Source organism: Nomascus leucogenys, chromosome 5 (assembly GCF_006542625.1).
Source record: "Nomascus leucogenys isolate Asia chromosome 5, Asia_NLE_v1, whole genome shotgun sequence".
Classification (NCBI taxonomy): Eukaryota; Metazoa; Chordata; class Mammalia; order Primates; family Hylobatidae; genus Nomascus; species Nomascus leucogenys.
In genome coordinates this window covers 85482733-85507621 of record NC_044385.1, presented here as the reverse complement: position 1 = coordinate 85507621, position 24889 = coordinate 85482733, and positions in this window count along the sequence as shown.

The following is a 24889-nucleotide window of genomic DNA, read 5'->3' as shown; positions in this document are numbered from 1 at the left end:
ATTCACTGCATACAATGGGCCCAGTGTTCGGCCTCTTGGCTCCTTCCCAGAGGTGGTCATCTCTCCTCCCCAGGTTGGTCACTTCTCTGCCTTCCACATCCCGTATGGTCAAGACATGATATCTTTGTGGGAGCTACAAAAGAGAGGGTCAGAAAGCATTACCCTTATTTTTGTCTCACTAAAATATGTCACTGGAAATGCCAGAGAGAAGAAAAATCACTGTCAAAGCATTTAGTCTCTTGCTCTTGGAGGTTAAAAAGATGATAGCACATTTGCAGATAATTCAGAGTGGCTGAAAAACAGTCATATATTTAAACATTGGTCATATATTCAAATTGTCTGGAATAATTCCAAGACAGCAGCTCACCCCTTCTCTACATTTTTGCCATGTTTTACTGGACCTGAGAGGGTCAAAGCCGGAGCTAGCCTTGTATTTTATGGATGTCAACAGGCTGCCGGCACCCGGCTCTGGAGCATCATCCTGCTCTCTGCTTTATATGCGGGTCATATCTGAGAGCCATTCTGCGAGGCTGCTGCAGGGTTTCCATCTGTCTTGAGTGCAGCAGAACTTCAGGGATCACAATAGGAGATTCACATGCCCTGACAGGATTTTCATTCCACCTGCTGTTGATGGTTGATAAAGAAGGCAAAAGTGAAAATTCCATATATTTAGGCTATGTCTTTTCTCTATCCAATATTCATTCAATAAATACATGTTGATTACCTACTAAGTGCCAAACTCTGATGCTCTGAGGGGCAAAGGACATTATAGAGAACCCACATGTAGCCTAGTGGAGGTAGAAAAATAGTAATTAAATAATTTTCCAGACACATATAGAATTTCAACTATAATTAGTGCTGTGAAGAAAAAGTCCATTATATTTTGAGGATATATGAGAGGTACTCTGACTTTTTACGTGGGGACTAGGGAGGATTTCTTAGCGAAGGTGACTTTTGCATTGAGTTACGAACAATGGTTAGGAATTAAGCAAGTGTAGCAGAGAGGGAGGAATAGGCAAAGTCCCTGAGGAGAAAGGAAATGATCCAGGAGCTGAAGGATGGCTGTGGGCTTGAGTTCAGAGAGGAGTGAAGAGTGGGTCAAGATGAGTCCCCAAAAGGGGCCAGACCAACCCACAAGAAAATGGGAAGCCTTGAACATTCTTTAAACAAAGCAGTATGATGATTCAATTTATATTTGTGAAAAATGACTGAGTGGCTGCAGTCACAGAGGATGGATGCAAGGTGGGAAAAGTGAATATTGGGAGAGGAGTTAAGGGGCTACCTCAGTGGTCCACTAATAGTGGATAGTGGGTTGGATTAGAGCTGTGGCTGTAGAGACCAAAAGATGGAGATGAACTCATGCTGCATTTTGGAGCTAGAACTAATAGGATTTATTGATGGATTGAACATGCCCCAGGGTAGACAGAAAGAGGAATGATGAATCATTGCTATGCTCTGCCTTGAGGGGATGCTGTGTGGGTAGTGGTGACATTTAGTGCGCAATTAGAAGACTAGGGGAGGAGCTACTTTGGTTAATTAGGTCCTAAAACTGATAGAACACAATAATGTAGATTTTTTCCATTTCATATGAAATTCAGAACTCCTAAATTATTATTAATTTCTTAAAATTTAAAAAGTTATTCATGAACAGTGTATTTGCAGGTCAGTTGATATCATCAGAAATACTTTGTAGTCAAAGATAGAATAACTCCATTTGCAGCAAGAGTCGTAATATTTATATGGAAATTTGTAAAAGAAAAAATCAAGTAAAGGTGGGAATTGAAGGCTCCCAGCAATGGAGATATGTGTGTGTGTATTTTTTTTTTTTTTTTGGCTGTGTGTAGGGGTATATGTGGGTAGATTATAGTCAACAGATGAGCTTATTTCCTTAGCTCCCACATCCATAAATTTGCTATGGTCTTCCCCCACCTTAGTGTGTTATAAGCATAGTAGACCTTATCTGCCTGCGTAATGATAAATTGAGAGAGATTTTCTCCTTACTGGTTTTATGGATATTTCTTCTCCCTACAATCTGGAATAACATTTTTTCTGTAAGTTATTGTAAATAACCATTTCAACTTCAATGACTGAGTATTCCAGCTATTATTTTTTCCCTCCAGTTCATTGCTATTGCTGTTTTGTGTTAGATGGGGCACTGGGTCCAATTATAGCTTTGCATTTAATTATAAACTTTGCATATGTATGCATCAATTAGAAGATTTTATTGCTTTGCATTTTATGGCTGGAGGTTGTGAACTATAGCAATTCAATATACCACTTAAGGGGATAATACAAATTTGGAATAATAAAAAGAAATTTATAATGATCATCTCAGGTATCTGAAGTAGTACACAGAAAAATAATACAGCATAAATATAATATGCACAAGAGTCAAGCCTATTCTTATTTAATGAAGAGCTTTAATCTGATAAGGAAGACAAAGATCTGGTACAATATATAATTGACACTCAATTAGACTGCACATTTAAAAGCAGAACCTAAACGTATGACCTTAAAAGCATGTCTAGTTGTGTCTGCCCTAAGAATGAACTACCTAGGTAACTCTGGAAAAAGGTATTTTGACTAAATATTGTAAAGACAAAAATAACTGTATACAAGTAATGTATTTTAGTTAGTAAATGTGTTTCTCACAGGGTCATGGGTTAGAAATCCTGAAATACTTTATGCGTATACTGGAGTTGAATAAACAAGTAAATATATCTACTTAAATAGAATAAATTAGAAAGTAGATAATAAGAGATCTTTCACTATTGAAGACAGGTGTTACAGATAAGGAAAGGGGTAAGGCTAAAATGAAACCCATGGTGTTGGACTAGAATCAGAGGTATCAGCATAAACTCATGGACTTTGATCTATATACAGATAGATAGATACAAAAATATAGATATGTGTGTATGCATAGGTTAGTCTACAGATACGCATTCTCACCTCTCTCTGCTGAAAGGGCCTGCAAGCAATGACACTACAACAGCAATGAATACACCTGATGCCCAGATCTTGGTTTCTAAACACTGTTTTTCAATAAAGAAAACAAGGCTTCATAAAGAAGTGATAAATTCCTGGGTAGGCTGGGAAAATACAAAACTAACCTGGATCATCTTGTGAAGTAAGGAAGTGTGTAAAAAAGAAAGAGCTCTTTCTGGAAAGACACAGGTGTCAACCTAGAGTAACTCTTTTGTTGTTGTTGTCGTTGTTGTTGTTGTCGAGACTGAGTCTCGCTCTGTCGCCAGGCTGGAGTGTGGTGGCACCATCTTGTCTCACTGCAACCTCTGACTCCCTGGTTCAAGGGATTCTCCTGCTTCAGCCTCCCAAGTAGCTGGGATTACAGGCATGCACCACCACGCCCAGCTAATTTTTGTATTTTCAGTAGAGACAGGGTTTCACCATGTTGGCCAGGATGGTCTCAATCTCCTGACCTCGTGATCCACCTGCCTCAGCCTCCCAAAGTGCTGGGATTACAGGTGTGAGCCACTGCGTCCCAACCCAGAGTAACTCTTAAGAGTGGCCAAAGTTGGAACAATTTAAGCAAGAAAATAAATGATAGAATATTAGATGATAACGAGGGTTTCCTCAGGGAGTGCCTAAAAAGGGTTAGCTTCTTTGAGAGGAGCTGGCCCCAGAGGCTATGAGGAATTCCAAGAAGGAGTTTGGAGGTCTAGGGATGGAAACTGGCAGAAGTCATTCAGGCTGTCCTTTGGTTGCTTGTTGGAGCAGAATCAGCGCCCGAGGGGAACAAAGCCTGTGGGGGATGGAGAGGGCAATGACGAAGTGAAGTGAGGATTCTGAAGGAAGCAAGTCTTACTTAGGCAAAGTGGGTTACAAGGGGAAGGGGACCCTGGAGCCTGGGTTAGGTTGGGTCACACTAGGTTGGTGCAAAAGTAATTGTGGTTTTTGCCATTGAAAGTAATGCCCAAAACTGCAATTACTTTTGCAGCTACCTAATATGTATGCAGCAAGACCCTCCCATGCTAATGATTCAGGATAAACAGACCAAATGTTCCCCTTGTTTTCTTCTCTAAAGGTAAAGAAAGGTCTTTGGAAGGAGAATGGAAAGAGATTTCTAGGATTGACATCAACGGGGCACCCGATCTATGTCTCTCTGCAGTGAACATATTGGTTCTTCTCTGATGGAGGGGTCTAGGAGGAGATCTTAAAAGACCTGGTGATCCCCTACCTTCAGGCTCTCAAAAACCTTCAGAGCAAAATATGCTGGGAAGTATTATGGATTATGCCATAAATGTCTGATGTTCATTATGAAGCTTGCTGCCTTTCCCAAGTTTTGCTTGGGTGCCTCCAGCCGGGGTGCTTTGAATAGCCCGAAATCAGCCTATTGTCTTTCCTTAGCCCCTTTTACTGCTTCCATTAATTTCTTTAGTGGCTATTTCCAGGAAAAAAACCCTTTCTTCTTCTTTTTTTTTTTTTTTTTTGGTCCCAGCTACTCAGAGGCTGAGGTAATCCTCCTGTCTCAGCCTCTGAGTAGCTGGGACTACAAGTATATGCCTCCATGCCCAGCTAATTTTTAAAATTTTTCGTAGAGATAGGGGTCTGTCTTTGTTGCCCAGGCTGGTCTTGAACTCCTGGCCCCAAGTGATCCTCTAGCCTCAGCTTCTCAAAGTGTTGGGATTACAGTCATGAGCCACTTTGTCTGGCTGAGAAATCCCCTTCTTATTAGCATGTAAACTTTAGGTAAATTTTTCCCTCAGAATTCTAAGAGTAAGTTATATAAAGTATTACAACTATTGGAATAGCAAAGATTAAATAAAACCACTGGACTTGATCAGTAATCATGCCTTCTACCCTAAATGATGATAGCATAAATGGATCTCTGAAAATAAGTTTCTACCTGTCTAGTTTGGACCAGCACTCCTTGGAAGAAAAGACGACCTGAGACCTGTAAGCCCCTCTAAGATGTGACATGCCCGTCTGTCAATATTGGTGATGGTCGTGGTGGGAAATGAAGTGAAGAGTGAGGATGTAGGCTGCCTATCTAGCATTTACTCCCCACACCTTCTCGTAACATTAACTCAATTTTGTTCTGTAATTCACCCTCCCCACCACAGCCGTATGACTTAGGACAGGTGGATCTTACTTTTCATACCAAGGGCTTGATTAGTTCAAGGGTTATAACTCATTCAATTATGTAACAATATCTGGCCGGGCACAGTGGCTCACGCTTGTAATCCCAGCACTTTGGGAGGCCGAGGCGGGCGGATCATGAGGTCAGGAGATCGAGACCATGGTGAAACCCCATCTCTACTAAAAATACAAAAAATTAGCCGGACGTGGTGGCAGGCGCCTGTAGTCCCAGGTACTTGGAGAGGCTGAGGCAGGAGAATGGCATGAACCCGGGAGGCAGAGCTTGCAGTGAGCCAAGATTGTGCCACTGCACTCCAGCCTGGGCGACAGAGTAAGACTCTGTCTCAAAAAAAGTAAATAAATAAATAAAAATAAAAATAAAAAATAAAAATAAAAAAATTATGTAACAATATCGAGAGACCCTTATGATGTGACAGATACTGTTTTACGCAAATATAACAACCCTGGATCCCTAACACAGGCTGACATTCTTGTGTGTGTGGAAGAAAAAGTACAAATAACAAAGCAAATCGTGTGGTGATAAAAACTAAGGAGAAAAACCCGGCCTCAGCAGGGGCAGAAGGGAATGCTGGGAGATGTTGTCGGGAGCGCTTGCCGTTTTAAAAGGGTGATCAAGGGATCAAGGAAGGCCTTGATGAAGTGACTTGTTCTCATTCCCTTGCCTTGCTTTAAAATTAGGTCAATTCTGCCAGTGAAACCAGAGGGAAGTCTACTGGGGGAACTTGTAGGAAAACGTTTCCTCACAACAAAGATAGAGGCACAGGAAGAGACAATCGCCCTTCTTCCTCTGGATGTTATTTTAATTGGATGTGATGCCAGAAAGAGCCGCAGACACCTTGCTCCCAACTTGAGACACAAGAATGTCAGGGTGGAGAGAGAGAATGAAACTAGGACCTTGATTATTTTTCTGAGCCACAGAGTTAACTAATCCTGGAGTCTGATCCATGTCTGTGCTTCTTGTAATGTGAAATAGTAATTTTTCATATTGTGTGTGCCAGTTTAAATCAGTTTCTTTTTCTTGCAGCTGAAGGCATCCTAACTGATATAGAATGGGTCTTGGTAGCTTTAATAGGCTACAATAAACCAGTTTTCAAAATTCCATGTAGATAGGAGTAGAAACTTACGATACTCGTTATAACACTGGCACTTCCCTTGTACACACTATTAGATGTTAGCCCAGCAACTTCTTAGAGCTTGAAGCAGCAGGGATAGAAAAATAACTACCTGTTAAAGCTCCTTTTCCCAAGACAATGACATAAGGGATTCTAGACACTATTCTTGAAAACCTCATATTCAGGTGCTCATAGTCCACATGTCCTAATTTGCAACTATGTATGGAGAAGAGCTGTACAGATGCAAGGACACATGGTTGAAGACTACTCCACAGAAAATAAGAGCAGCAAATTTAGACTATTGGGGCTGCTGTATGGTGGTTGTGGAGGGGATTGGGCCACATCAGGTTTGTAGTTAGCTTTGTAAAAATCCCCATTGTAATGGACAGTTGGTGAGAATTAGAATCTCTGATTTCTTCCTTTTTTTCTTTTTTTTTTTTTTTTTTTGAGACAGGGTCTCGCTTTGTTGCCCAGGCTGGAATACAGTGGCATGATCACGACTCATTGTAGCCTCGACCTCTTGGGCTCAAGAGATCTTCCTGCCTCAGCCACCTGAGCAGCTGGGACTACAGGTACATGCCACCACACCTGGCTATTTTCAAAAAGTCTTCTGAAAGCAAGGGGTCTCACTATGTTGCCCAGGCTGGTCTCAAATTCCTCAGCTCAGGTGATCCTCTTGCCTCAGCCTCCCAAAGTGCTGGGATTACAGACGTGAACCACCACTGCCAGGCAGTCTCTGATTTCATTGCCACAAGTTGCCAACTATTGTAGTCAGAATAATGTATCCCTTCTTTTTTCAAAATATCCACATCCTCATCCCCAGATCCTATGAATGTGCTATGTTATGTGGCAAAAGGGGCTTTTTACAGATGGGATCAAGGTTATGGATCTGGAGATAGGGAGATCATCCTGGATTATCAGGGTGGGCCCAGTCTAATCACATAAACCCTTAAAAGCAGAGAAATTTTCCTCACTGGAGTCAGAGAAATGTGATAAATGAAGAGGCAGGAGAGATTTGAAACATGAGAGGGACTTGACCTACCTTGCTGGCTTTGAAGATGGAGGAAAAGAACTAACAGCTGAGACATGTGGGTGGCCCCTGGAGGCTGGGAACACCCCTTAGCTCACAGCCAGCAAGAAAACAGAGCTCTCCATCCTACAGCAGCAAGAAAATAAATTCTACCAACAATCTGAATAGCAAGGAAACTGATTCAGAGCCTCCAGGAAGGAACACGGTCCTGCCGACACTTTGATTTTAACCTGGTGAAATCCATGTCAAGCTTCTGACCTACAGACCTTGGAGATAATAAACGTGCATGCTGTTTTAAGTTGCAAAGTTTATGGTAATTTGTTATCATAGCAAGCGAAAAATGGATACACTCACCCAGCAGAGAGTGGTGTCTTGAGTGGATGAGGCACCAGACTGAACTACCAGCTGATTGGAGAGGGTAGGCAGGAGTTGAATAAAGGAGTGCCGCTTTGAAGCAGCCCAAGTAAGCAAGAGACAAAAAAGATAGTCTGAGTATTAGGGTAGAGAAGACATGGGAAGTGGGTAGGTTGTATACCAGTTGCCTCATGTATGTAACAAACTACCTTAAAACTTCGTGGTTTAAAACAATAGCAATATTCTGTGGATCTGCAGTTGGGACTGGTCTCAGCTGTGTGGCTCTTCTGCTGATCTCTGTTGGAGTCTCTCACGCATGTGTGGTGGCTGGCAGTCAGCTAGGCAGCTGCATCTGGGGTTTGACTTGATGAGCTGACTGGCCATGTTATTGCCCCATCCAGCAGATTAGCCCAGACTTAGTTCCTGGCAGGGCTCTCAAGAGCAGCAAGAGACATTTTCCAAGTCTTTGCTTATATCATGTTTGCTACTGCCCCTTGGCCAAAGAAAGTCACATGATTGGCACAGCGTCAGCATATTAGTTTCCCTGGGCTGCCATAACAAAATACCCCAGGTTAGGTGGCTTAAACAACAGAAATTTGTTTCCTCAGGGTTCTAGAATCTGAAAGTCCAAGATCAAGGTGTCTGGGGTTGGTTTCCTCTGAAGCCTATCTCATTGGCTTGCATATGGCCGCCCTCTTGCTGCCTCTTCACATGGTCTTTTCTCTATGTTCGCATCTCTGGTGTCTCTTCCTCTTCTTATAAGGACACTGGTTATGTTGGATTAGGGGTCATGGCCTCATTTTTAACTTAATCATCCCTCTAAAGACCTTATCTGCAAATATGGTTACATTCTGAAGTACGAAGGGTTAGGCCTTCAGCATATGAATTTTGGGAGGATGCAATTCAGCCCATAACCGTCAGTGTGGGAGAAAACTCCCTGGGGCCCGGAGAGTGGGAGATAGGAACAAATGAGGGAGCTGCTGCTCTAATAATCTACCACAGATAGTTATCGAAGTGTAGAAAACTAAATAAAACCCACAGTATTTCCTACAGCTGACTTTGTTTAAGATACAGTGTCTTAGAGAAGAGATCCCCAAATTATGGCTGTGGGCTAAATGTGACACCCAACCTATATTCGTAGATAACGTTTCTTGGGACTCAGCCATGCCCATTTATTTGTGTATTGTCTGTGGCTGCTGCCATGCTATAACCTCAGCGTTAAGTAGTTGTGATGGAAACGGTATGGTCTGCAAACTTTTAATCTATTTACTGTCTGTCCTCTTACAGAAAAATTTTTCTGACCCCAGTGTTGGAGGATTCTAAGAAAGCTATGAATCGGGTGGTGAAAGGGTAAAATAAAATAACCAGACAACTACCAGCAGGAAACTTACGGTCTAAGGGAGGGAAGGAAGGTGGCAGGCATGATTCTCCTTGCTCATTTTATGTAAACAAATGACCAGATAAGCAACAGTCCTGGAATTGTTACACAGACGGGTCCTAATGGTGCCACTTATGAAGCTTGCTGAAACTCTTTCTCAGAGCGTTGTTTTACACGGCCTTGGCCTCCCACCCATCTGCTGCCACACCTCTCAGTCCTTTCAAGTATTATCTAGAGAGATCCAACTGTCAGACACTGAGAAGAAAGCATGAGTCTCAGCTTTAATATAGGATTTCCCCTCCTATAATATTTCATACAAAGCCTCATTCACACCCAATATGAAGGCAGTGCTGCTTTTAAAACCCATTTCACATTTTTAAACCAATTCTGTTAAGCATGACTTCAGCTGTCACTTCTTGTTATTTTTGGAGAAGCTTGATGCTTGTAGGTTTGAAACGTCCCATCCATTTGTTCAGTGGGCTTCTGATAACTATCCCTGCCCATTGGGTATGAAGTTGACACCAATTAAGCAGCTGACTGCCTTAACGACAGAGTATTTTAGAACAGGCCACGATGCCATGTAGTTATAATTGTTCTTACAATGTCTGGATACTTGGTGCTTACTATTCTAGAAAACCCAGGACTTCCAAACTGGTGAGATTTTATTATTGCTGCAAATGATGAGTGCAGAGAGAATTTGGGAATGAATGAATGTCGATAGTGGGCTCTAGGCTGTCCGCACTGCAGACATAGTCTGTAACCCCCCCTAGAATCAAGAGAGAAGCAGGCTTTTCAAACCCGTGCTACATAAGCCTTGTTATCGCTCAAATAGACCACTTGAGATGGAAGTACAGACAGATTTGCTGCTGATGACAGCTCACCAGGACCCAGCTCTCCATTCAGGTACATTGATATGCATATTCACTCTACTGGAAAAAAAATCATCTCCTCTTCTACCCTGGGACACGGCTTTTGTAGGCTCCGGAATCTGCTATTTTATACCCACCTGCTGGTACAATATAAGCAGCTGCAATAGGCATCAAGCTATGAAAAGCTCTGAGGAGCACTATTGCAGTGCGAATTGCTTCCTTGCTCTGCACTGTTTGGTGATTGTAAGATGGATTGCCAGATTAGCACAGACACACAGTATTTGTGTAGGGAACAGGGAGGGTGATTTTTCCCTGCTTCTCCTACCAGCTATTTCTTACCAGTCCCTTTGCCACCTATAAAAAATTGGGTATTTGCTATGTTTATTAGTGGAAATTCAAAGGCCGGAATCACTAACTCAAGCCCACAGTAATACCACTCTGTTTCTTTCTGCCCTCAAACTGCCACATATGAGACTCTGATGCTACTGGCCAAAGAGGCCACTAGCCTATGCAATTGCTGGCTCACAGAAGCTTCCAGGACAGCAATTCTCTGTTCTTAATGTTTTATGTCACCAATTAACTAAACATAGCCACCTTTCCCAAATGCAGAAAGTTGTTTCCAAAACACAAAAAGTTGACACCCCCCCCCCAAAAAAAAAGTAGAAGTACAGATAACTCGGAGGTGTGGAGGCTGCCTCATGCTTTGGGAGACTTGTGCAGCTGTGTGGGTAATCTATGTTAACATCTTGTCTTCAAGATGCTGACCTCACTTTGATTCAGACATTCTAGAAAAGGATTCATTTCTTCTCCATTTCAAAGCTGTTTATCTGGCTTGGGAAATAGCTGTTTTAAACAAAAGCCTTTACACTCGTCTGAGTAAATTCTGTTCCAATTTTTGTTTTGGCCATAAGTCAAAGATAACAGCTGTGCGCTTGTGGGTTCACTGAACTCTACGTGCTTGTTGGCTGCATCACCGACCAGAGGGAATAACCAATAATTAGAACATTTCAGGTCATCTTGGGAAGAACAGAGTTTTCTCTTGTTTGGAAAGGTGCTGTGACCTCCCTCTGATTTCCCCAAATGCGGATCTTCTGGTGACTGAGTGTAGAGCTGAATATACAAGCCTGGACTCATCACCACTGTGTCCTCCCTTTCCCAAAATATTGCCTGATAAATGGAAGCTTAAAACCATATTTACTGTTTTTCAGCTTAACTCTTGCTCTGCAACAGGCCTGGGCCATGATAATAAGCAAAAATACTTGTGCATTCCTAGCACATCAGCATTTCTGATCACAATGATTTGTGACTCAGGCCTTGAAAGCTGTGGGGTTTCTTCCTAGTTGAATCAATACAAGTTTACATAAATATATGTTTCTGTTTTTCTTTCATTCTTGATTCAGCATTCATGTTTACTAGCTGGTACCTACAGACAATGGGAGCATGGGGGCAAGGGAGAAGTCGAGCAGATAGAGAGATGATTCAGAAGAAATTATTTGGGTGGGTTCTAATGTCTTCACTGATGATGACTTTTTTTCTTGTGAAGAGTAATGTGTTAGAATTTTCATTTGAAAAGATAAAATTTATTCTATATATCTAAAGAATATAACTGCTCATCTATTACACTGAGTATATACTACTATAGCCATGCCTACAGTAGGAAGTGTTCTTGTATCAGGGTATTTGGTGTGCTAGAGCCTTTCATATCAGAGATATGTATCCTAAAGCATTATTAATCCAATAGTGACATAGGGGCTGGATTGCTACTGATGCAAGGAGCATTTGTTCTATATTTAAAATCTCCCTGAGTCAAGGAGACAAAGTTGGCAAGAGATATGGTGATTATTTTTTGCTCAGTTTTATGTCATGACAGGGAAACCCTTCACTTTCACTTGAATAACCACAAGGATGAAGGAGAGGCCACCTTTTCAAAGATTCACCTGCAAGACAGTCTCTGTTATTAAGCAAGGACTCATTACTGATCTGCTCTCACTCTGCTGTAGAATGTGGCCTGGGCTGCTTTCGGTGACTGAACTGTTTGTGAAATGTAAAAATGCACCTGGCTGAGGTAGAACATGGGGTCTGAAATTGAGACCCCCCTACTTCTGTTCAACAAACTCTTGGCCCACAGGGCTGCTCAGGGTTGGAGTAGGAAGACAACAGGTTTTTCCTAGATTGCCCACATTTTCCATATTGACTAATGGCATCTCTGAGCATGTTTAGGCTTCTTGGTGTCACTTCGAACCCAAGACATTTTACTTTAATCATCCCCTGATTTCCTTGCCCTTAAATCCTGTTTCAATATGGAAATAAATGAATTATTGACAAATGAAAGTAAATTAATAATTCCCTTGGTTAATACGGATACATTTTCTGTGACTGGTTTCACTTAGGTAAAGGCTGCCTAGATATAGATATTTTTGTGGAATATCCACAAATTTTTCATTTATTTCCTTAGGAAGACTTTAAATAACATTTTATATTCAAAGGGAAAAATTAGAACTAATTTGAAGTTTATGTGATTATATTCTATCATGCTGTTAGTCAGTATAGGATCTTTTAAATAGATTCTTGAAGTGTGACCTGGATTAGGATCGATATTAATTGGTAACAAAAAATCCTGCCCAGGAAGTCATGATAAGAAAATATCAGTAGCTGGCTGGGCGCAGTGGCTCATGCCTGTAATCCCAGCACTTTGGGAGGCCAAGGCGGGTGGGTCACCTGAAGTTGGGAGTTCGAGACCAGTCTGACCAACATGAAGAAACCCTGTCTCTGCTAAAAATATATAATTAACCGGGCGTGGTGGCGGGTGCCTGTAATCCCAGCTACTCAGGAGGCTGAGGTGGAGAATCGCTTGACACCCGGGAGGCGGAGGTTGCGGTGAACCGAGATCGTGCCATTGCACTCCAGCCTGGGCAACAAGAGTGAAACTCCATCTCAAAAAAAAAAAAAAGAAAAAAAAAAACAAAATCAGTAGCATACTCCCATCTCTGAAGGTATGTGTTCAAAGTGCTGTGCCCAGCACGGCCATTGTGTCCCTGCAGGCAGCTTCCTAAACTGGTCCTAAGAAGAAAGAACTATGAATAAGCCAGAACTGTTTAAAACTTTCTCCAAAGATGGAATGTGTGAGTTCAACTAGAGGAGACTGAGAAACACTCATCTTCCTGAAACAAGACAAAAGTGTGTCACCACACTTCTGGGTCACATTTCCTGTCTGCTTGGAGCATCCCTCTAGGATTGAAGGGAACAAAGAGGGGTGGTAGGGAAAATCCGTTGAATCCCAGAGATGCCTGTGCTTGCAAATTATTTTCAGTGTGAAGATTTAGAATCTGGGGAAAGACAGGAAAGTATGCAGCAGGGATTTTTTTTTTTTTCCACCTCAGCATTTCTTGCAATGGACTGATTGGTGTGAGAAATTAGCTGTCCTGCTGAGAGTTAGGTGTAGCATCATAAAGAGTACTTCAAGGAAGCCTTTGTTTCTAGCATATTGGTCTTTAAACTGTGGGCCCTCTCCAGTAGTTTTCCTGATTACCTTTATCATGTTGTCACACAGGGGGTGTAGAAAACAGATTGCAGGTCTCTATCTACTAATACACTTAATCTGATTAATTTTTATGCTAGTGCCTTTTCTCTTTTATTCCTCAAAGTGCCTTTATCTCCTTCATCTGTGACAATACCACATAGGTGCTCATTTAACAATGAAAAAGAGCTTCCAGAATGTCTCCTTCTGTTGTGTGAACTTAAATAAATCTAATGGTTTCAGCAGAACAGATCCCCTCCTAACACACAGGAATAAATTATGATTCAGTTTTCTAGGGACCAAAAAAGACAACCGTAGACTTTTCTATTAAAGAAACAGAAGCCAATTTTCTTACACTTCTGAAGCTAGATATTATTAGTGATTATTACTATTATTATACCCATTTAATTCCTATATTGAAGCCACTCTTTCTGACCTATCTACATTAAGAAAAACACGCATTTGAGGAAAGAATAAATCAGTAGATATGGTATAGGCAGCAGTGGCTTAATGACAGAACTAATTCCCCACTTCCCACTAGGCTTTTTACCTTAAGCCATTAGTCCCTTAACAGTGTTTAGTAAGGGCTGTCTGTAGCTTAAGGAAAGAAATGAATACAGTCAGCCCTCTGTACCCATGGGTTCCACACCATGGATTCAACAAACTGCAGATCAAAAACATTTGAAAAAAATGTATCAGTATTGAACATGTACAGATTTTTTGTCATTATTTGCTATACAACAGCTATTTATATAGTAACATTTACATTGTATTAGGTATTATAAGTAATCTAGAGATGATGTGAAGTATATAGGAGGATGTGCATAGGTTATATGCAAATCCTACACCCCTTTACATCAGGGACTCTAGCATTGCTGATTTGGGGATCTGAGGGAGGTTCTGGAACCAATCCATACAGATACCAAGGGACGACTGTATTTTTAAACTATCTACTGTATGTCAGGCACTGTGCTAGCTCCTTTTTATTCTGTCATTTAATAAAAAGGAGCTCATCATGATACTGTGAGGTGGGCAGTGGTTTTATTTTTCAGATGACGGAACTGTGAAATAGAAGTGGGGGCCAGAAGAAAGGGGCTCTGGGGTTTCTGTTGTTGATCATTTGGCTTTTGAGTTAAATAGACTTTCTGTTCTTGGAATTATGAAAGGGGCACAGCAGAGCTGTTGTAGGATGGCCAGAAGCTGTTCCTGCTGGGAGGCTACAGGTGCACAGTTGGATTCTTCCGGAATGAGTCCTTTCTGAGCCGCACTGGGATGATTTGCTGGGGCAAGCACAAGATGTGAGAGCAGGTCACGGGACATGTTTCCGCTTTGGGCAGATAATGATATTGCCCCACCCAACTCCAAAGAGGTCAAATACCATATGAATAATAAGGACTGACACCTACTAAACACACTGAACCAGGCACTATCCTAATGACTTAATGGGTATCAATTCATTTAACCCTCAGAACCATATAAGGTAGATGTCAATATTATTCCTACTTTATAGAAGGGAAAACTGAGGTAGCGGTTGAGTAGCACAGAGATTAAGTAACTTGTCAAGGGTCACAAAACTAGTAAATAGCAAAATTGGGGTCTGATCCAAAGGAGGCTGGCTTCAGAGTCACTGCTGTTTAAAACTTTTACTTACTGCCTTTAACCCATTCCCTTCAGAATTGTCCTTTGTTAAGCTGACTTTTTGGGACAAGGCTTCTGTCCCTGTTCACCTCCTCCTTCTCAGTTGCTTTCTTCTGACTTACTTTCATTCTGGGGGAATCTTTTTCTCTTAGAGGAACTTCAACTCTCTTGAAATTGTGTTTTTCTTTGTCCTTGCAGAGTGGATGGCCCATTATACTCAGAACCCTTGGCATCCAAATTGTCAGCAACTCATCAGTTAGCGTTTCTTTCTTGAAGGGCGAAGTCTCAATCCTCAAATGTTCTAGGAGGTGAGTAGAAATTTTTGCCTTCCATCGTTTTAATGTAGCAAAGCAAAAAACAACAAAACAGCTGAAAAGGGTAGTTCACGAAACTACCATAGCATCTTAGGCTCTGATGTCAGCCTGGGTTTACGTCTCCACTATTCCATTCTACATAACTAGCTGGCTGAATATATAACCAGTACAAATCCTTGGTTTGTCCACTGTAAATCAGCTTTACTTTCTAGTTCACTGAGTGGTTATCAGAATCAATGGAAATGGTGTGTAGAAAGTGCTCATCACTATACCTGGTAGCTATAAGCTTTTAACAAAAGATATTTTCATTAGTTGTGATGATGATAATTATTAAAGCTCTGGATGACTAATGAACTGGCTAAAGTTATTGCATTTTAATTCTGCAAATGCATGGAAAACACTCCCTATGACTGGGAATATCTTTTTTATTCTTTTTTTAAATTTTATTATTATACTTTAAGTTTTAGGGTACCTGTGCACAATGTGCAGGTTTGTTACATATGTATACATGTGCCATGTTGGTGTGCTGCACCCATTAACTCATCATTTAGCATTAGGTATATCTCCTAATGCTGTCCCTCCCCCCTCCCCCCACCCCACAACAGTACCCGGAGGGTGATGTTCCCCTTCCTGTGTCCATGTGTTCTCATTGTTTAATTTCCACCTATGAGTGAGAACAAGCAGTGTTTGGTTTTTTGTCCTTGCGATAGTTTGCTGAGAATGATGGTTTCCAGCTTCATCCATGTCCCTACAAAGGACATGAACTCATCCTTTTTTATGGCTGCATAGTATTCCATGGTGTATATGTGCCACATTTTCTTAATCCAGTCTATCATTGATGGACATTTGGGTTGGTTCCAAGTCTTTGCTATTGTGAATAGTGCCGCAATAAACATACATGTGCATGTGTCTTTATAGCAGCATGATTTATAATCCTTTGGGTATATACCCAGTAATGGGATGGCTGGGTCAAATGGTGTTTCTAGTTCTAGATCCCTGAGGAATCGCCACACTGACTTCCACAATGGTTGAACGAGTTCACAGTCCCACCAACAGTGTAAAAGTGTTCCTATTTCTCCACATCCTCTCCAGCACCTGTTGTTTCCTGACTTTTTAATGATGGCCATTCTAACTGGTGTGAGATGGTATCTCACTGTGGTTTTGATTTGCATTTCTCTGATGGCCAGTGATGATGAGCATTTTTTTATGTGTTTTTTGGCTGCATAAATGTCTTCTTTTGAGAAGCGTCTGTTCATATCCTTCGCCTACTTTTTGATGGAGTTATTTATTTTTTTCTTGTAAATTTGAGTTCATTGTAGATTCTGGATATTAGCCCTTTGTCAGATGAGTAGGTTGCAAAAATTTTCTCCCATTTTGTAGGTTGCCTGTTTACTCTGATAGTAGTTTCTTTTGCTGTGCAGAAGCTGTTTAGTTTAATTAGATCCCATTTGTCAATTTTGGCTTTTGTTGCCATTGCTTTTGATGTTTTAGACATGAAGTCCTTGCCCATGCCTATGTCCTGAATGGTATTGCCTAGGTTTTCTTCTAGGGTTTTTATGGTTTTAGGTCTAACATGTAAGTCTTTAATCCATCTTGAATTAATTTTTGTATAAGGTGTAAGGAAGGGATCCAGTTTCAGCTTTCTACATATGGCTAGCCAGTTTTCCCAGCACCATTTATTAAATAGGGAATCCTTTCCCCATTGCTTGTTTTTGTCAGGTTTGTCAAAGATCAGATGGTTGTAGATATGTGGCATTATTTCTGAGGGCTCTGTTCTGTTCCATGGATCTATATCTCTGTTTTGGTACCAGTACCATGCTGTTTTGGTTACTGTAGCCTTGTAGTATAGTTTGAAGTCAGGTAGCGTGATGCCTCCAGCTTTGTTCTTTTGGCTTAGGATTGACTTGGCGATGCGGGCTCTTTTTTGGTTCCATATGAACTTTAAAGCACTCCTGCACAAATAAAATAGAAAATCTAGAACAAATGGATAAATTCCTCGACACATACACCCTCCCAAGACTAAACCAGGAATAAGTTGAATCTCTGAATAGACCAATAACAGGCTCTGAAGTTGTGGCAATAATCAATAGCTTACCAACCAAAAAAATGTCCAGGACCAGATGGATTCACAGCCGAATTCTACCAGAGGTACAAGGAGGAGCTGGTACCATTCCTTCTGAAACTATTCCAATCAACAGAAAAAGAGGGAATCCTCCCTAACTCATTTTATGAGGCCAGCATCATCCTGATACCAAAGCCAGGCAGAGACACAACCAAAAAAGAGAATTTTAGACCAATATCCTTGATGAACATTGATGCAAAAATCCTCAATAAAATACTGGCAAACCAAATCCAGCAGCACATCAAAAAGCTTATCCACCATGATCAAGTGGGCTTCATCACTGGGATGCAAGGCTGGTTCAACATACGCAAATCAATACATGTAATCCAGCATATAAACAGAACCAAAGACAAAAACCACATGATTATCTCAATAGATGCAGAAAAGGCCTTTAACAAAATTCAACAACCTTCATGCTAAAAACTCTCAATAAATTAGGTATTGATGGGACGTATCTCAAAATAATAAGAGCTATCTATGACAAACCCACAGCCAATATCATACTGAATGGGCAAAAACTGGAAGCATTCCCTTTGAAAACTGGCAGAAGACAGGGATGCCCTCTCTCACCACTCCTATTCAACATAGTGTTGGAAGTTCTGGCCAGGGCAATTAGGCAGGAGAAGGAAATAAAGGGTATTCAATTAGGAAAAGAGGAAGTCAAATTGTCCCTGTTTGCAGATGACATGATTGTATATCTAGAAAACCCCGTCATCTCAGCCCAAAATCTCCTTAAGCTGATAAGCAACTTCAGCAAAGTCTCAGGATACAAAATCAATGTACAAAAATCACAAGCATTCTTATACACCAATAACAGACAAACAGAGAGCCAAATCATGAGTGAACTCCCATTCACAATTGCTTTAAAGAGAACAAAATACCTAGGAATCCAACTTACAAGGGATGTGAAGGACCTCTTCAAGGAGAACTACAAACCACTGCTCAACGAAATAAAAGAGGATAGAAACAAATGGAAGAACATTCCATGCTCATGGGTAGGAAGAATCAATATTGTGAAAATGGCCATACTACCCAAGGTAATTTTATAGATTCAATGCCATCCCCATCAAGCTACCAATGACTTTCTTCACAGAATTGGGAATATCTTAAAGCAGTGCAGGACTTGCCGTATTCTGATGGCTCTTTATAACATGTTAAGGTGGCCTTACCTAATTTCAGATTTCACTCAAGATCTGTTATGAGAGGCTGGGAGGAGACTTTTATAAAGCTGTATTCAAAAGCAATTATATTATTTTCAGTGTATTTTAAAAAGATTCAGAAAGAATGAATTATTTTCCAGAAGTAAGATTTTTAAAAATTCATTGATGATATATAAGGCCGGGCATGGTGGCTCATGCCTGTAATCCCAGCACTTTGGGAGGCCAAGGTGAGCAGATCATGAGGTTAGGAGTTTGAGACCAGCTTGGTCAACATAGTGAAACCCCGTCTCTACTAACAATACAAGGAATTAGCCGGGCATGGTGGCAGGCACCTGTAATCCCAGCTACTCAGGAGGCTGAGGCAGGAGAATTGCTTGAACTTGGTAGGCGGATGTTGCAGTGAGCCGAGATCATGCCATTGCACTCTAGCCTGGGTGACAGAGTGAGATACCATCTCAAAAAAAAAAATTAATAAAAATAAAAAATAAAAAAGATAATATATAAGAAGTCAAATATATAAAGAGTCAGATATGTAGAAAGGGGAATGAGGAGAAGAGGGTTTGATAAACTGAATTAAAAATTCAGCAATTTAGATTGAAAATAGCAAAATCTGAAAGTAGGGTCATGGTTTGGTGCCAGACAAAAGACCATCCCAATTTCTAGTTGTGCATCTTTTCAAGTAAGATAGTAACAGGAAGAAAGAGTAAAGAGAGGGAACTGAGTTGACTGTCCTGAACAGGAGAGGAGGTAATGCTCTGTACATTGTTTTCTTTTTGAAACAAAGGCACAAAACAAGCAAACACACAAACATGTTAGTGGCAAAGGCATATAAATGCTGGCCCAAAGGGCTTTAAAACAATACAGACACAAATTCCATATCTGACCAACTATATTGAGAAGAGTGGCAAATTCTCATTTCACCGATAAAATATCTTCCCAGACATGGGCAATAACCAAGCACATGGTAGGAGTCTTGGCCCTGTGAGTCAGAGCAAACCTACAAGCTAAGAACAGATCAAGTGGTAACTAATAAAAGGCAAGGATTGTAAACAAAGAGCCAGCCTCTGAGATGTTTAGTAATTCTGTTTTCAGTCTTTCAGTAAACAAATCTTTCTCAGGCATCTATTCTACGTCAAGCACTGGACAAAGCATGATGATAAAGATTTCAGAATAATCCCTAACCTCAGAGAGCAGGCAAGTTAGTTTCTGCCAATCTTGCTTTAAACGGGATTTTCCATAAGCCTAATATGTAGACACAGGTCTAATTTTCAGTTAAGATTCATTGTTATGTAAAAGTAATGGCCATATTTTTATTAAGGAAATTTGTAGTACTTAAATTATGTGTGATAATTTTTGAATCTTAGAGAAACATACTTAGCTAAAGTTTCTAAGGGATCGGCACATGCCTAATGATAGACACTCTAATTTTAGGCACAAAACGGTTATGAGGATTTAACCATTTTCTAGAAAGTATATATGAAAATTGACTTATGGGCTCCAATTCTTTATCCTGCCTGGTATCCACATCTCTTGCTGTGGGACTTTGTAGCCCGTCCCCCTAGTGGGGAATGCTACTTGATTACTTGATGTTAGTCTCAGCCAGGTAGTTTGTATTGGATTTTGGCACAATTGCTTGAACTGTGCTCAGATGTTGGCCTTGACTGCTTGCACATCTGCTGTTTGACAAAAGAAGAGCCAGTTCTATGTCATAAAGTACACAAGGATTAGCCCTATACCAGCCTTCATGGAGGTAAGTCCAGCTTAGCACCACCCAGATCAACTGATTCCAAGCTGGCCAGCAGAGACACATGTATGAGAATTCATGAATGTTGGCTTGGAGTGGCATATTAAATGGCAATAGTTGACTGATACAACGTACCTTGTGATATAGTTTGGATGTTTGTCCCCTCCAGGTCTTGTGTTAAAATATGATCCCCAATGTTGGAGGTGGGCCTAGCTGGAGGTATCTGAGTCATGGGGGTAGATCCCTCATGAATGGCTTGGTGCCCTCCTCCTGGTAACAAGTGAGTTCTTGCTCTATTAGATTAGGGGACAGCTGGTTGTTTAAATAGCTTGTCACCTCCTCCCTTCCCTCTTGCTCCCTCTCTCACTGTGTGACACATCTGCTCCCCCTGTGCCTTCTGCCAGGACTGTAAGCTTCCTGAGGTCACACCAGAAGCAGATGCCAGCACTATGCTTCTTGTACTGCCTGTAGAACCATGCACCAAAAAAATCTTCTTTATAAATTACCCAGCCTCAGGTATTCCTTTATAGCAATGCAAAATGGACTAACACACCTCGCAAATTCAATTCTATTTCAGTGAGCAAACACTGGAGATATCATTGTGGGTTTTCCTTGGAGCCATTTATAATTCAAAATCATGAAACTCCCAAGTTCTTTGCCCGAAAAATACCTTCCACAGAGAAGGCAGTCAATAAATGCTTAGTGAATCTGGCCTCAAATATATCTCAGTCTCTCTTACTGTACAACATGAATCCAAGTGAAAATGGGAAAATAACCATTTGGAACAACACCTATGATGTTTGGAAACATCTCTTACGTATAGGCAAGTTCTTAGTGGCCGTTGGAGGTATAGGCTGGAAGGGCCTTGTATAGCTAATGATTTCCCTTGCACTCTGTATTTAAATAAATTCCCAAAGCTGCTTCTGCTTATATCCAGAATAGTAGCACTTTGAAGAAAAATTTACCACTCCTTCAGTGGAAGGCATTTTTTTCCATTACTAGCCTGTGAATCCTTACACAGTGGTATGGGAATTTTGTTATTATTATTACAATTACGAAGACCACTATCATTATCTCTTTGAGTATTCGTTGTTCTGAATGATACTGTTTTAAACCTATCTGCACTAAGTCCCTAATGTAAAGGTTTTCCATCTTGCTTTGACTCACTACCAGAGTCTAATAGAAGTTTCCATACATGAAGGCCAAGTGGGTAAGGACATCTCCCTAAGTAAGAAATTGGATACTAAAACTCAAGATGATTAGAAGTTTCCCTGAAAATATAATAGCATAATGTAATGGCAGCAGCCAATATTTATTGAACACTTTACAGCATGGGATGCAGTGGAGTACTTGCCACATACTTCGTAATATTCACAAACACCTTATGAGGCACATACATCTCTAGACTCATCTCACTCAGTGGTTCAACACTTTTACCAAAGTTCTGCAGCTGTGAAGGAACAGAGGTGGGATGTGAACCCAGGCTTCAGAGCTTACCCACTACATTTTGCTTGTGGCCAGAAACAGAAGCAGGAAGACTCAGTGTCAAGATTCCAGGTATTGGATGGAGACCGTTAAGATTCAAATTCCTGAATGTTAAGTGAACTTAATCCTCTATACCTCTGATTTTAGTTTCTTCCACTAGAAAATGGCAAGAGGATGACCAATACCACAGAGCTTTTTTTTAAGAAACAAATTGGTCGGTGCGGTAGCTTACGCCTGTAATCCCAGCACTTTGGAATCATGAGGTCAGGAGATCGAGACCATCCTGGCTAACACGGTGAAACCCCGTCTCTACTAAAAATACAAAAAATTATCCAGTCTTGGTGGCGGGCGCCTGTAGTCCCAGCTCCTCGGGAGGCAGAGGCGGGAGAATGGCATGAACCCGGGAGGCGGAGCTTGCAGTGAGCCGAGATCGCGCCACTGCACTCCAGCCTGGACGACAGAGCAAGACTCCGTCTCCAAAAAAAAAGTAATAATAATAATAAAAATAAAAAATTAAATAACAGCCAGGGGATGGCATTGATGCTAAATGGATCTGATGTTATTTTTCCCACAGTATAAAACACTTGAGGCCGGAATGGGTTGAGTGCTGGGAAGCTGAGCAATGGGTTTACTCAGTATAATGAAGCTGCTTTAGGAGAAAGTGCTCACCCTGCAAAATAGTAGCGAAGGCAGTCTGTTTCCACAAAAACCCACTTTTCACCTGTCGGGGTGTGACTAAGAGAACACTCTAAAACTAGAAGATGTAACCATCAATTACCAACTATTCCTTTCCAGAAGTAAACCTGATTCTTTGATAAGAAACTGTAAGTTATCTACTTCCGGTTCTGCAGTTACAATAATATGGTCAGGAAACAAAGAATAGGCTAGGTCCTGAAGGCATGAGTTCTGTGTTAAAATAAATCAGTTTATGGCAAGTGAAAACCTGAATAATTTTGTAAAATATTGCCCAGAGAGCCCAAATTTTCCACTATTCAGGCTTTTGATGCCATTATATGCATCATTTTGACAACAGGCATAAAAGGATGATTTGAGTCTATGACAATTTTGCTTCCTTGCAAGGAATTTTGCTAGTTTGATTTTAAATATGCAGAGAAGGCTTATTCTTGTAATATTTGAAATAATTTAAAATGTGAATAAGGTGGTAAATGAAAAAAATCAACAATTCTCTAAATGTCACTTCATTCAGCAATATACATTGTGTTTCTCCTCAGCAAGTGGGGAAATGAAAAATGTCATGTACACACAAGGTTGATAAATTGATTTTTCTTTGTGAGTATACATCTTTGCATTAAGAATCAGAAAAAAAATATTTGTACTTTGCAGGTTTAAATGCTGAATTTATACCATTTAGCCCATTAAAATATTGCTAAGAGCATAGAGGTAAAACATCAATAATTCTGTGATGTTTTGATTCTTACGGGTGATGGTTTCTTAAATACCACCTGCTCCACTGAAGCTGAATTCAGAAGGTAAATCATAATTTTCAGACATTATTGTTTATTTTCAGCATTTCTAGATAGAAAACATAAAATGTTAAAAATACTTCAAAAGTGACTTGATATGTAATTCTTGTTCTTTCAAAAATGACTTGGTATGTAATTTTTGTTCTTTCTTCACTCAGAATTCCTAGATGCACGTATGACTTTCGCTCTAAACTTTGCTTCTCTGAGAACCCACAGACCTCAGAATAAATATAAAATATATAATTTTTCCCTGAGGCCATCTGTAAGATGATTTCCTAAAAGAACAAAAAATTGCTTTTAAACGAGGGATAAACATGGAGTTCTGGAAACTCTGATTAAACTTCTTTGAAAGTTTTAAGCCAAGGCAGAGGGGGACAAGTGAAACTGCAATGGAATTCATCTTGCCAGCAGCATCATACAGCATTTGCTCTCCTGAACGCTAACTTCAGCCGTGATTTATTAGGCGACCAAGTTCATGTCATTGTGTCTGGTCTTCAGAGACCTGGCTTCAAATCCTGATTTTACTCACAATTGAAAATGAGGCTGGTGGTCAGGTCCTAGCCCCATTTGACATGATTGTCAGCCTGCACTTGGGAGAATGGCCGTCTGGAAAAACAGGGAGTGTTAACTTGCAGGTCAGTGACTCAAGTGCCTATCAGTGGAGTTTTTATCTGCAATGAGGCTGGGAGGGGCTGCAGCTCCTGACCCTCTCAGTGGGACACTTAACTAAGCTGCCTGACAAAGTAGGGTAATACGATTTAATGTCCTCTTAAGGAAGATTTTGTCCTCTTTTTTTGTTGTTGTTAAAGCTTAAGAAAATGACTGATTATTAAAAGTTTGGAAAAGAAATTGCTCTGGGACTTGGAATGTCTGTGTAAAATCTTAAAGGCAGCCAATTTTGCTTCCTGGCATTTACTTGCCTTGTGCAGCTTACAAATAGTTTCCATGTGGTTGCTGCTCCAGTACAGACCTCTGATAAGAGGATGGGGAAATTAGTTTTGTAGAAGTCTGTCAGTCTAGGGGTAATGTGTATGCCTAAGTGAAATTTTTTGTTAATGTTCTAGAGAAGGAGGGTTGTTTGCTAACTTTTGTGGACAATAGGGAAAGCTGAAGATTTAGGAAAACTAATTTTATAATCTAAGACAAAAAATCCAATCAATGTAATTAAATTTGATGTTGAATTGATGAAAAGAGACATGAAAAGATATATGTCAGAGTTATAATGCTAATTTGTTATCACATCCTGGGATCTCTGCTCCTTTAATATGAGACTGCCTCTTGCTTTTGCTTGAACATCTATTGTTAATTCAGGAGAAGAGATGATAGGTACCACCACGCCAAGAGTCTTTTGGGAAAATGTATTCCATTCATTATGACATATCTGGAGGGAAGGGGACCATAGAGCTATTTTTTGTTTGAATATGGTCAGTGTATTAGTCAGGGTTCTATAGAGGGACAGAACTAACAGGACACACACACACACACACATATATATATATATATATATAGAGAGAGAGGAGTTTATTAAGTTGTATTAACTCACACAATCACAAGGTCCCACAAT